The 12,353-nt window shown below is 33.2% G+C and overlaps 1 protein-coding gene across 1 annotated transcript in view; it reads right to left on the reverse strand.

The window, feature by feature from the left end:
* LOC106468074 (excitatory amino acid transporter 1-like) overlaps positions 1-5,728 on the reverse strand; it is a 30,490-nt gene extending 24,762 nt beyond the window's left edge. The window contains exon 1 of the mRNA XM_013928473.2: positions 5,574-5,728. The gene's annotated coding sequence lies outside the window, so the exon portion shown is untranslated. The remainder of the gene's footprint in view (positions 1-5,573) is intronic.
* Between the last annotated feature and the right edge of the window lie 6,625 nt (positions 5,729-12,353).

A 12,353-nucleotide genomic window follows, 5' to 3' on the forward strand; every position in this document is an offset into this window, starting at 1 on the left:
GGCAATACGGGGAATTGAATTGTAGACAGAGATAGAGACGGATAATTGAGTCAAGCGCGTCAATTTTTCATTGTGAATTATAGCGTTTGTTTAAGTTATAGCGTGACTGTGGAAATTAATTGTATTGAGAAAGAATAAACTAGTTTTATTTAAGAAAGGACTTGTATCGCTGAAGTTCTTCGGAAAGAATTTTTATGGAAAATTAACAAACGAACAGAAACGTAACAATACAAAGGCTTATAAGTACTTTATGCACATGTTACTACATAATCAAATAGATCCTAAAGTTTATTACGTTATATAAGCAAAGAACCATATTTCGACATAAGATAAAACGACTTATATTACAGATAAAATAGACATTCCACTATTATGTGAAAGGATCAGTACTAGGTTTCCTGTAAGTCACTTTTTAACCACGTGACTCCACTTCAGAACGTGCTGATAAATGAATCACGGAGTTTCGAAATGTTAATCTTTGCACGAAACAGAAACGTTTTCCGTTTGACTTTCCGCGTAACAATTATATGTCTGGTTTCATCTTTTGAACGTGATTATTACAAATATTATTCTCATGTATTAACTGCCTGTTATTTTTGTCTAACGCTTATAAAAAGAGTATTCATTTAGAATTCTTCTCATTAGTCTTACGTACACGTGGCCTTTATTAAAACAGATGTACATGTGTGATATCTTGTGTTCGTTTTACGTGTATGTTAACCATAGAATGACAAACACGCTCTTCAATATTTAACAGATGCACGATCCAGTGAACTGTAAACATACCTTACAATAACATAAAGAAATCCAGCAAAAGAAATAAACAAAGAAGACAAAAGCCAGTATATGTGCTTATCGAGGGTGTTTTTAACTTTCTATACTGACCAGAGACAATAAAATGTCATTACAATACATACCAACCTTCCTCACTCATCAGAAACGATAGGGTATCACTACAATGAACCACCAACTTTCTACGTTCACTAAAAACGAAAAGATATCTCTACAATGTAATAACAACCCTATAAACTCAGTAGAAACAACATCAAGTGTGGTTTTAGTTTACATTCCATGAATACAAAGGTCATTCATTTTATTTTTCATTAAATCATATTTTCGTCAGACCTGGTTTTAAAAAAGTGTTTTTAAAACAAAGGTAACGTAGTCGTGCAAATATAGATGTTTACTAAATCAATTACTGAAAAACACATTTCGTCACTGATTCCTTATTTCACCAACATGATCGGTGGCCGAATGAAGTGGTTTGAAGACTACCAGGGTTTTCCAATGACTCACGACTACAGGACGGGCCTCAGAAAAAGGCCACGTCAAGGACACACCCGCAAGGACGGACACACACTCTCCAAACTTAAAGTACAAAGTGTATAATTTATTCTAATATAAAAAATGTCAGTCTGATGACAACAAGCATTAAAAATTACTAGAATTTCTTGATTATAGAACGTGTTATCATCTAGATTTTCCTTATCTCTGCTTTGAAAGAAATATATGATTCTTACAAAAAAAGTAAAGACGATAACAACGATCAACAGCATTTTATTGGCCATTTCGGGCTAAAGATAGTCACCTTCAGCAGTTTACAACATAGATGAAGAAATTGCAACGTCCATTAAAATGTAATATATCGTTGCTGTCGTCTCTATTCTTTTTTCAAAGTACGTTTTCCAACAATGAATCAGTCACTTATATTTTATTTTTGTATATTTGGATAAGACTGACGTCACTATAGTTTATTTGTAAAGTTAAGTGGACAGAATACGTTTCCATTTACCACCGAATCTAATCACTACAGCTGATAAGCCTTTACACACAGTACTGTTATATACTCATTGAAAACCTTATTAAATCTCCAAGGGTGGACATCTAAAAACTCTGAACACAGGAATAACAACACGTGGCAACCCAACTCACACATCCTAAACACCACCAAAAATATATCGAAAATAAGAAAATAAATAGACCCAGAAACACCACAAAAAATTAGATAAAATGCTTAAAGAGTTAAGGAGGAGATCAACGGGACGAAGCCTCCCTACAGTGACTCTCACAAACTTACCTTAAACTCTTCTGGAAACATCTAAAAATAGATGTAAAAAGTAGTGACCTCAAAAACTGAAACTACCCCACACTTACGTACAACAATACATAATCCTAACTAATAAAAAAAATGCAGACACATTGAAATTAAACCTTCAAAACGTCTATAGAAACCCTGGACGAATATTCCATTGACACTTTCCTTTCCTTGGATATGGAACATAGTGGAATTGGTTTGTTGCCTTTCTTTCTTTACGGACCATAGTAACATTGAATTTTTGGCTTTCCTTCTTGATGCAACATGGTAACAACGAACTGCTTCCAAGAGATCCAGATCTTAACGTTTACTTAGTAAGTAGTTTTATCTGTACTGTTAACTAGAGAAAACGTTATGAAAATTAATTTTACCTGTAATGTTAAATAGAGAACACTGTGTGAAAAGTAGTGTTTTATCTGTAGTATTAACTAAAGAACACTGTGTGAAAAGTAGTGTTTTATCTGTAATGTTAACTTGAGAATATAGTGTGAAAAGTGGAGTACTGTTTTGTGTTTTTTTTATGTATTCATATTGCTAAAAAACCAGCAAACCAATGTTATTATGTTCCATAAAGAAGGGAAGCCAACAAGACAATGTCACTATGTTCCATAGAGAAGGAAAGCCAGCAAGTGAATGTCACTATGTTCCATAACAAAGCCAGCAAGACAATGTTAATATGTTCCATAAAGAAGGAAAGCCAACAAGCCATAAAGAAGGGAAGACAACAAGTCAATAGAGAAAGAAAGCCAAAAAGTATAAACCTGAACGTAAAAAGACCAATAATCTTACAAGGTGTCTTGATAAACAAGACAATAAAAATAAGTTCAAATACATTAATCGTATCCTTGGAAGAAAACAGTAAATCACCGGAAGTAGAGAACGGATTTAGGAAATTCAGGTACACCACTAACCATTTATTTAGACTCACATAACAGTTATAAAATGTTTAAATAAAAATTATTTCAAATGTTTACTCGATGTTTGTTTGTTTGAAGTTATGCACAAAGCTACACAATGGGCTATCTGTGCTCTGCCCACCACGAGTATCAAAACCCGTTTTCTAGCGTTGTAAGTCCGCAGACATACCGCTGTGCCACTGGGGGCTTACTCGATGTAGAAAAGCTTTTGATATCGTATGACATAAAGGTGTGAAGTTTCAGATATCCCAAATGGACTTTGCTACCTCGAGATGCCATCCATTGACTCCAGCTTTTTGGACGACAGGAAGGTCAGATATAATGTTGAAAACAACTACTTTGAGTATTTTACACCTGAGGCAGTTGCCCCACAAGGAGGGATGAGTAGCCATAACCAGCATACCACTTTTGGACAATGATTGCTTCTTCTCACCTCAATTCGCAGATGATGGGGCTATCTGGAAGAGTTCATTCGGACACTTCCATAGTTTCCTCAACCTTTCAGCCTCTGGTGCATAAAAATTAATACATGAAACCCTCAAGTAGTCTGTTTCACAAAAATCCCCCCAAACCAGCAAATAACCATCTACTTTACACCTATATATGGAGTCTTACGCCAGATAACCCATATCGGTTAACTTCTTTAGTCTCACAAATGATATGAGACTTATCTGGATGAAACACATTAAGGACATTGAAGTAAAATCTGAAGAAGACTAAACTGTGTAAGAAGCCTTGTTGCTAATAACAGAAGTGTTTCAACTGAAAACATGCCTATAATCTATAAAACGTCTACCAGATCGGTAACCGAACAAGCACGCTAAACCTGGTTTAATAATCCCAAACCCAACCAACCTGGTTAAACTACTAACTACAGTATTTAGTACGGCTTACACGTGCGTAGACCAGTATCTATAATAACGCAAAACTCTCTATGCTATCAAAAATACACCTTCAATATTCTTTAAAGATATTTAAAGATATATATATATATATATATATATACTGATCTCTAATTGTGTTAATGAATATATTATACCTGATAAGAATATATAACAAATCTCTTGTTATAGCATAAATTTTATATAAAACACAGTATATGAAATGTGTCAGTAAGTTTGGACAAGTTGAGGAACACCAATAGAATCCATATTGAACAATTATCATGAAACCTGTTAATAAATATTGTTGTAATGATTAAGACTTCGTTAAATGATTAAGAAAAATACACATATTAAATTTGAGGTTTTTATTCTTAGTAGTAATTGTTTTAATAAAAACCAAACAAAGGGAGGTTATTTATGGAATATCCTGCATAATAATATCGTGCCGAATGATACAATACTTTCGTAAGTAAGATGTAATAGCGTCTTGGTACATTATATTCAAAGGATCACATAGTCAAACGTTATGATAAATGAGACATTTATCCAGTGCATAATGAACAAGGATGAACAACAGCTTAATTCTTGTAGAGTGGTTGATGAATAACGTTTAACATTAGATAAATGAAACATTTATCCAGTTCATAATGAACAAGGGTTAACAATAACTAAAACAAATACTTAAAAAAGTGATTGATGAATAACGTTTAACATTAGATAAATGAAACATTTATCCAGTTCATAATGAACAAGGGTTAACAATAACTAAAACAAATACTTAAAAAGTGATTGATGAATAACGTTTAACATTAGATAAATGAAACATTTATCCAGTTCATAATGAACAAGGGTTAACAATAACTAAAACAGATACTTATAGGGTGATTGATGAATAACGTTTAACATTAGATAAACGAAACATTTATCCAGTTCATAATGAACAAGGGTTAACAATAACTAAAACAAATACTTATAGAGTGATTGACGTATAACGTTTAACATTAGATAAATGAAACATTTATCCATTTAGTAATGTATCACTCAAGAATGAGGATCACGTGTACACTTTATTTGTACATAAAGTTTCCAAAACTAGTTTTTCTTTCAAAATTAAGTTTTACCGGTTTCATTAATGTTTGAAGTTTTTATAGCTACACACGCATGATGTTTATCGGTTTCATTAATGCTTGAAGTTTCTGTAGCTACACACACATGATGAATGCGTTAAACGTCTTTCAAATATAAATATAAATATATTTAGATTAAAAACAAAATATAGATTTGGACATACGATTTGTTATCAGTGAGGTTTTGGAGCTATGAATCACTGTCTTAAAGATACGAATTGTACATACCATATGCGAGATATTAACAACAGTAACGACAAATCCTGTTGACTTCTAAAGAGAGAAAAACGTATATGCGCAATCATATTGGTATAACCTGCAGCGTAGCAGTTATTACAGGGTACTGTCTTATTTCGATTACAAAAACTAGCACGTTTCTATGCTAATATATATATATACAGTTTTTACCTGTGAAGTAAAACTGTGGCAAATATAGTTACGTTCGAATACGAAGTAAACGCTTTATAAAATGTGTATTATCTCACAAATAATGATGGTTAACAATATATATGACGTGTAATCGCAAGAATAAATAAAGTGGAAAACTTACGTCAGGTGATTTATTTCAGTCGAAGACGTTTAATTCTATATCGATGCTCTAAACTGTAGACGTAGCCACTTACTTGGTGAACAAGATTATCGTTAAATAGTCCAGGTAACACAAGATCGGTCACGTATTTTTATAAAATGAAAACACCGAGACGCTAGATTTTAAGTTTTCATTCTTTGACGTACTCTTCGGTGAACCTGTACTTTTCTAGCTGACAACCAATCAAAACTTGAGTATATTAAAAACTGGTTTGGGGACTGGTTTGGGCCATTTATCTGCCTGCGCATGTCGTAAGTTTCCTTTAACAAATGAGGATTGAGTAGTTTTATAAAAAAATATATTTTTTGATTTACAATTTTTATCTCATGCAGGACATAGCGTGATAAAACAGAGTCGCAAGTGTTTTGAGGTGAGGAAAAAGAATGTATGAAGTTCAAATTGGCGCAATTGTAACCTGTACAGATTTTAGATTATATCATATTATAGTGTACAAATGTGTGTGTGTGTGTGAACGTTTTATCAATAATATATCCAGGGGTTTTCCTGGTTATCCAGAACCCCCTTCTCTCCATCTTTTATATTTTGCTAATAGACATCAGTATATTCTCCAGTAATGACTCAACTTTTAACTTTTCAATTTTTTATTATCAAAATTCCAGTAAAATAGAACTTTAAAGTAATTCTTCTTTAATAAAACTAGAGGTAACGATTTTATTTTCCAATATCTTGTCATATTTCTTTAGTATGTCTTTTGAAGTCTGTACTTGGTCACCATTATCGTTTGCATGCACCGAAACCTATTCCGCGGTAAGTTTACGGACTTACAGAGGTAAAATTCGGGGTTCGATTCCCCCGGTGGACACAGCAGATAGCTTAATGTGGCTTTTCTCTAAAACAAACAAAGCTCCGAAACCAGGATAATTTAATAATTGGATTTATAACCCACACTCGGGTAGGGTGTTCTTAGATACTCCACTGATTACATGTATGTGCGTGTATATATAAACATTTAGGTGCGTGTGTGTAAATATGTAGGCACGTGTATCTAAGTATGTAGGTGTATATATATAAATATTTAGAAGCGCATGGGTATGTAGGTGCGCGTGTGTAAATATGCGTATGTGAAACATGCAGTTGTGTGTATGTAAGTATGTACGCGCGCGTGTGTAAATATGTAGATGTGTGTGTGTAAATGTTCAAAACGCATGTAAAGTTCACTTGTGTGAGCGAGTGTCAAGCGACGAGTTAGAAAGAACAGCCAAATGTATGTCTGCAATGAAGCGATTACGTAACACGTTGCAGTTTGTTTGTTTGCCGTGCCCACCACGAGTATAGATGTTATAGATAATGCTATACTCACACTTCGCTTTCCTTTCTCGTGTCCATCAACTTTATTTGTTACTATCAGAAATTGACTCATATCATTGTAAGCATTATAAATTGTTGTTTACTACTGCTAATCAGTAACACAAAGATTTAGAAATAGGCTTAGTTTCTTACTGGGAGTATATTACATTCTTCATTCGCCTCAGTTGGTTTATTCTTTCTCTCTCACGTTTCTTAATCTTCTTTCTTTCTTCGTTGAACTCCAGCCTTTCATATTCCTTTCTCAAATCTATGTCGAACAGGCCCCTACCTTTCTTTTTTTTTACCTTGTACCTTCTTCCCGTATTTCACAACCATAGGGGGTCTTGTAGTCTCCATACCGGCTGAACTTAGAAAGGTGGCCGCTTATTCTAATAATTTTCTAATGACTTGAAGTAGTGTAATTCCCCAACTCCTTAGAGACTGGTTAAAAGCCAGCCATTTTCTCTTCAGTCTCTCTCAACCCCAATTGATGTTCCAGGCACCAAACTTAATAACCCTCCTTTTCCTGAACATATTCAGCAATATTGATTGTATTCAATCTCGACTATAATTCTGTCTAATCTCATTGTTGTCCCAGGCTTCGAAGTTCCGGTGCATCATCACATTTTTCTTTCGTTGTTATGTTTCTACATTAGGGGATAAACTCATACTTAGCATACGATGTGCTAAAATTATTTAAGTATTGAAGTGCTGTTAACAACAACAACAAAATGATGTAGACGGGATTCAATCCTCGATAAACTGCATACAAAGAGTATGTTGTGTCATATGAGCGAAAACCCAAATATTTTTTCATATATGCAGCATATTAAATGGAATATTATATACGTGGGAAGGATATATGTTTCAAAGTTAATGTTATAAACGTCGTTCACTTTTGCACTCGTATAAAAGTAAAAGTACAACTTTACAATTAGCAAGTAGAGATATTGGGTTTCATGCAGAGCTAGCATGCATACATGCACGGACTAATTGACATACAACGTTATTTAATTATATAGATATAAACTTAGAAATAAGTTTTGTTTCTTACTATCAGCATGTTACTTTCTTGCTTTGCCTCTCTCGGTTTATTCGTTCTCTCTCACACCTCTTAGCATTCTTTCATTTCGTTGAATTCCTGTCTTATAAAATACTTTCTCAAACTCACGCTAAACATGTCCCCCTTTTACTTTGTAGCTAGTTCCTGTATAATGGATTATAATATTTCACAACATTATGGAGGAGTCTTGTAGTCTCCATATAAGGTGGCCACTCACTCCAATCCTTTTACAATGAAATAGAGAAGTGTAATCCCCTAATTCCTTAGAGACTACCAAAAGTCGACCGTTTTCTCACCTCTCCCAACTTCAACTGATGTTCCTTACACCTACCTTCACATGCTCACCTTCACCCAGTTTTTAGTTATACGTATTAACATCTGCCAAATTCTCTAATTTTTGAGTTCAAATCAATATTGTTTAAAGAAATTATTCCCACACTCCTGTAGACAGTTTTACATTTTTATTAAGAATAAGAAAAGTTCTGGTGAGTACGTTATTACTTTTTTTGACAGTTTAGATTAGTTCATTAGTGAATACAGAATGAACATATTCGTGTTGTCTCCCATCATCGATATACCCAGATAATTTCGTTCAAAATCCCCTTCTACTGTTGGTCGAGTTTTAAACCGTGCTTTCTAGATAATCGTCTGAAGGTTCATCGGAAAAATGAACCTAACGAACATTAGTTTTGTTAACAGAATAGCCTTAACCTCTCTCTCTCGAAATACGAGAGTAAAGATGCTAATACATTTTAAAAAGTAAACTACACTAGTGTCATCTAGAGATAATGTAAGCTATTATTAATAAATATTGTACTAATGATTCATCTCAAAACATATAAAAATATATTTTGAAGTTAGGCGTTTCCATTTGGAGATAGAATTATTAATAGATTAAAGTCTTACCTTTTTATCGATTCCAGAAAATCGTGTACGTTTACAAACCCGTCCATCTTGTAACGCCAATGCTATATTAAATATATATATATATATAATACTATTAGTCACTACTTTCTATTCTTCCAGTGGAACAACAGTAAATTTACTGACTTATAACGCTAAAAGCTGGGGTTCGATTCTCCGTGGTAGACAAAGCAGATAGCTACTGCGGCTTTAATTTCTAAAACAAACACCTCCCTCTATATTAATTAATATTTAACTTACTTTTTTAATTTCTATGGCAGAATTTGTGTTATTGTTGTGAAACACCTGCCAGCTAAGACAGCTCACTGATACTAGACTGTCAATCCTTAAAGAAATGGAAGGAAGTGGAAGCCATATTCCTTCCTGCTTAATTTATCTGTAATTCCGTACGGATATTTAGTTGTTGTGGACCTTTTAATGTGCAAGTCACAGAAATTCAACGAAGAGCTGATTGAGTCACTATGCATGGATAAAAATGACGTACTTAGATAAATTTTCTCTACTAATTTTATCAAGTTAGTTCGTGATATTAAGAAAAAAGAAGAATTTCCTTCCGATGTGGGAAACACAAACTACTGTTCATGTAATTCTGATGATGCATGATTTTCAAAAGTTATTTGTTTATACATATTTCTGAACCTTTTTCTCTATAGAGAACCCGATGGGTCAGGCATACCCTGTGCTTAGTGTCTCTTCGGACCACTAATTCAAAGGTTCATGGTTCGCTGTTCGGTCTGTTGCTACAGAAAAAAAAAAAAACAACAAAAAAACGTGCCTCGTTTTCTGGGTTAGTGAGACGGGGGGAGGGAACTATAAGTGAAGGCCAAATCCCATTGTTGAATCAGACGAGAGAGTAGCTAAAAATAATGACGGTGGGTGCTGTGGACTAGCTGCCTTTCCTCTAGCCTAATGTCAGCTAGCCAATGATGGAAATGATTATTACTTAACAGTTATTTTTGCTGAAACTTACGAAACAACTACACATGTGATAAGGGAGTTGACGTGTAATAGTGATTTTGTAACATAAATTACACATGTGTTATACTTAATTGGGCATATTCAATTGTTTCAATATATTTGTCATTTTGTTTATTTAACGGTGTTATACTATTTCCAAAAGATTGTATCTCGTTAAACCCAAAATAATAACAGTTAAAGAACGTGAAAATAAGAGTTAGTTTACAGTTTCATTTATTAACAAATGCTTGAAGCCTAACATTTGCAAAAAGTGTCATTAGAAGTAGAATCTTTATTTATATGTTTTGTAAGTAAGGTATGTTTTTTCTTTAATGTTACTTTTTTAACAATGCTGGCTAGGATGTTTGATATATCTCGTTTTATCATTTCTAATTTTTAATTATTATATTGGCCGAACTTTAAGAGGTAATATTGGGTTTACGGCCAAAAATATTGTTGACAGCGAAGATACCTACTCTAAGTTTTATTTGTGGGGTTGGTTTTTATTTTTTGATATGTTCAAGAGATTAATAATAAATTGATAATATAATCATATGATATTGAATTCATTTATTCCAATTACATCACATATTTTATATGAGATATTACAATTTATACACAAAGTTGCAGTACATAGTAAACATTTTATCAAATTGTTTGAATAGATGAAAACCGAAGAAGAAGTGGGCTTTTGAAAAGCTTTCGGAGAAATATTTATCTATGTAACATGATATAGAAATACCCGTAGTTGTAGTTAAAGTAATTTCGTTTAGAAATTTCACGTTCTTTTTTATAAATGAAACTTTAAGAGACATAAACCTGGAATAATTTGGATACTTTAGGTTGCTTTATTATTTAATATGAAGAAAATTACTCAGAGGCTGCTCTGTGATTCTAAAATTTAGTAAAGTTTGCCTTCTCTGCATAATTATTAAACTCTGAGTGTAAAATATTTATGAAATGGTAGGAAAGTAAGAATTTTTGGACAGAGAAAAGTAAAACGTTTACAATAAATGTTCGCGTAAAATTTGTGCTTATTCCTCCAAATAACAGTTTTAAGCCAACAGAAAGAGCAAATTGTTTGTCCCTAATTTTCCTTTGGATAATTTTCACTGACGTCACGACATCCGGGATTTACTAGTAAATAAAAAAATGCCATTTTATTTTGATATTATAGTAAGAAAATATTAAATAATTCGTTGTTTTACAATTTTCGCGCAAAGTTGCAAAGGCGTTATCTGCACATAGTCGTTCCTAATTTTGGACTGATAAACTAGACGGCAGGCAACTTTTCAACAGCACCTCAACACCTATCGCGAAATCTTGATATGATCGAATAGTAGGAGCTGATTGCATCATTCTTATAGCGAAGCTGCAGTTCCAAATTGCGAAGTGCGAATTTACAATCCGGACTCGTTAAGCAATAGGCCACGACCGTTCTTATAAAAACAAACCAAAAGACTGCTTAAGTGCAAACACCAGCAAGTATTTTTTATGAATACACCAACGTGATGGAAACTATCATCACATGGGTTGGACATCAGGTTTTAAAAGTAATAAAGGATTTAGAATATTAAGAATTAAAACACTTCCTACGTTATTCAATCAAAATCTTTCAACGCTAAAATCGTGAGTCGCTCTCATAGAAATCGACATGAGCAATAGAAAACCCGCTAAACCAATTTTTCATATAAAATTTTGCATATTCGATCTTTTGTTTCGAAAAACGTAATAAAAACTCGTAAAATGTAGTTTTGGTAAAATTTGATATAATGTCTTTCAAAAGAATGCTACTTTTGCTCAAGATCAATTAAATTTTGACCTTGATTTGTAAAAAATGGTTTTCAGCGTGTTTGTGACATCTAGGACACTCTTCACGCATAGTAGAAACAACAATAAAGGTTCTTCAGGTATTTCTTGACTTTCATTGGTTGAAGTCTGATCAGTCATAATCTTTGAAACATTGAATGATCAAAGACAGTGATAAAGTTTATTATTCTTACTATTCCTCCTGCCTCTCACTTTTTCATTCCAACATTCCCCACAATAAAACTCAACTCACGAACAAAATTGACACTAACAAACCCAACGACAGTACATTACACTGCAGTTTACCTTTTGTTCCTGAAACCAGCTCAAGAATTATCCATACTTGGACAAACTAGCCATTAAACACAATATTCCTGTCAATGTCAAATTCTCACAAAAACCCAGCCCTAAATTAAAATCGTTACAGAACAAAGATTATTTAGAATCACACAATACCAACGTCATTTGCAAAATAACATTTAAAATCTGCCCAGAATTCTACATCGGAGAAACAGGAAGAAAATTGGAAACCAGATTGACAGAACACAATAAAAAACCATCACATGTTTTTCATCATTGCAACTCAAAAAAACATTGTATATCTATTAAAAACACAGTCATTTTAAACAATGAACCAAACATAAACAAACGAAAAACCAAGGAGTCCATCTTAATTGAAC

This window comes from Limulus polyphemus, unplaced genomic scaffold (assembly GCF_000517525.1).
Source record: "Limulus polyphemus unplaced genomic scaffold, Limulus_polyphemus-2.1.2 Scaffold2860, whole genome shotgun sequence".
Taxonomy (NCBI): Eukaryota; Metazoa; Arthropoda; class Merostomata; order Xiphosura; family Limulidae; genus Limulus; species Limulus polyphemus.